The following is a 2,668-nucleotide window of genomic DNA, read 5'->3' on the forward strand; positions in this document are numbered from 1 at the left end:
GATGCCCCATGCCTGGAAACTTTCAAGGTCAGCTTGGAGGGTGCTCTGAGCAACCTGATCCAGTGGAAGATGTTCCTGTCCATGTCAGGGAGGGTTGGACTAGATGACCTTTAAAGGTTGCTCCAACACATGATACTCTGAAGGGACAGAGGTTTCATTGCCCTAGTCTCACTACACTCCAAAAATATGAAAATATAAATTTGAATGCAAAGTCAACATACATTCCTCCCCAAAATATACTGTCACTCTCTCTTTTCTTCAGAAGGGATCACAGGTTTGTAGGCAAGGAGGTATTTGTAGAACTTTTCAGCTGATGTTCCCTGACAGCTAGCAAGGTGACCAGAAGCATGTGGTGCATTACAAGGAGTGTCCACCTCTACCTACAGAAAGAGCCATTACTGGTCCTTTTCCCTACTCTACTCAAGTCATGGATAGAGACTGTTTGTTTTAAAACGTCCTGTCAAAAGTTGAATTTTGGTTACGATCACTGGTGATTGAGAAGCATTAGCAGCAGGGTAGCGTGGCCGAGCGGTCTAAGGCGCTGGATTAAGGCTCCAGTCTCTTCGGAGGCGTGGGTTCGAATCCCACCGCTGCCAGCAATGTTTTCTAGCTCTGAGTAACACTCGAGGCAAGTATTGACCCTGAGAGGAGTGGCCGGAGAGAACACCCCTGCAGAAGAAAAGCACCTAGGGAATGCTGCTTAACAGAGAATGCTCAACATAAACCAACAGTGTTCCCTGGCAGCCAAGCGGGCAAACCTCCACCCTGGGGTGCATCAAACACAGCATAACCTGTGTATTTAGAGCTGTTGTGGCTTTCGTTGCAGTGTGCGTTTCCGGACCTCAATATTTAGGCATGGAGATGTTCTTGAATTGCCTCTAGTGGAGAGCAACAAAGCTGATGAGGACTGGAAGGGATGCCTTACGAGGAGTGGTTAAGGATTTTTTGGGTTTTTCTCATGTGGAGAAAAAGAAGGCTGGGGAGCTACCTGCAGCATAAGTGGTAAGGAGGTAAGTGGTGAGGGAGGCACTGATCTCCTCTTCCTGGTATCCACTGAACCAGGAATTGTTCAAAGCCACATTAGTCAGAGGAGGTTTAGACTGGATATTAGGAAATATTTATTTACCAAGAGGGTGGTCAAACACTGGAAACAGGCTTTCTAGAGAGGAGGTTGATACCTGAAACCTGTCAGTGTTTAAGAGGTATTTGAGCAATACCCTAAATAACATTATTTAACTTGATCAGATCTGAATTGCTCAGACAGTTGGACTAGAAAGATAATTGTAGGTCCCTTCCAACTGAATTATTCTATTCTATTCTATTCTATTCTATTCTATTCTATTCTATTCTATTCTATTCTATTCTATTCTATTCTATTCTATTCTATTCTATTCTATTCTATTCTATTTCTATATGGACTTCATGACTCCATGCTCAGCTCACTGAGGCAATCTGCCTTCCTAACAGGCAGACATGTAAAACCCCATGATATACTGTCTTCCAAGCTAATTACTCACAACTCATTCTCCAAGCACAACCTGGTCAACCAGCTTCCCTAGTCTGTGCAGTAGTTCTACGTTGTATGAATTTCAGAGCAAACCCATCACCTCAGGGTTACTGTAAACTTCCAAATACAGGTGTCACAAATAACTTTCTTCCCATATCTACATGCCAAGTCAATCAGTCTAAGAATTGGACCTTCTTTCAGAGCTACTCTATATCTCAAACACTGGGCTTTCTGTCATTGCAGGAATTGCTTGAATTCTTCCTGTGAATGTGCACTAATACCCACATACAGGCCTAAATAGCTGCTTTTACAGGAACTTGATCTCAAAATATTACTGACTGGCACAGCACACTTAGAGCTTAAGATGTCAGCAAGCTTGTGCTGGTCTTCCAATGTTTGAATGATATTCAAAAGTAGATCCATCCTAAACAATTCCTTTCATTTTAATCCCACACCCCCTTCCTTAGCATCTTCTTATATAACTACCCAGAAAGTCCTATTTTAAAATTCAAATGGTCATGACCAATCTGATAGCTTTTTGTGATGGCAACACTAGATGGGTAAACAAGGGGAAGGCAGTGGATGTGGTCTACCTTGACTTCAGTAAAGCTTTTGACACGGTCTCCCATGGCATCCTCATAGACAAGCTTAGGAAGTGTGGACTGGACTATTGGGTGGTGAGGTGGATTGGGAACTGGTCAGAAGAAAGAGCTCAGAGAGCTCTTTGGGTCAATGGGGCAGAGTCTAGTTGGAGGCCTGTGGGTAGTCGTATCCCCCAGGCGGCAGTGCTTGGTCCAGCCTTATTCAATATCTTCATCAATGACCTGAACAAAGTGATATAATGTGCTCTCAGCAGGTTTGCTGACAATACAAAACGGGGAGGAGTGACTGCCACACCAGAAGGCTTTGCTGCCATCCGGCATGACCTGGACAGGCTGGAGAGCTGGGTGGTAGAAATCTAATGCAATTCGATAAGGGCAAGTGTCAAGTACTGCATCTGGGGAAGAACAGCCCCATGGATCAGTACAGGTTGGGGGCTGTTGTCTTGGAGGGCAGCTCTGGGGAAAAGGACCTTGGATTGCTAGTGGACAAGAGAATGTCCATGAGCCAACAGCGTGCCCTCGTGGCTAAGAAGACCAATGGCATCCTGGGGCGCATTAA

General features: G+C 44.8%; 1 non-coding gene across 1 annotated transcript; it reads left to right on the forward strand.

Moving 5' to 3' along the window:
* The first annotated feature begins 514 nt into the window (after window positions 1-514).
* On the forward strand, window positions 515-596 carry TRNAL-AAG. Its single transcript has one exon. It is a non-coding gene; the product is annotated as a tRNA-Leu (tRNA).
* Window positions 597-2,668: the final 2,072 nt, after the last annotated feature.

Source organism: Eurypyga helias, unplaced genomic scaffold (genome assembly GCF_000690775.1).
Source record: "Eurypyga helias isolate BGI_N326 unplaced genomic scaffold, ASM69077v1 scaffold3032, whole genome shotgun sequence".
NCBI classification, from domain to species: domain Eukaryota; kingdom Metazoa; phylum Chordata; class Aves; order Eurypygiformes; family Eurypygidae; genus Eurypyga; species Eurypyga helias.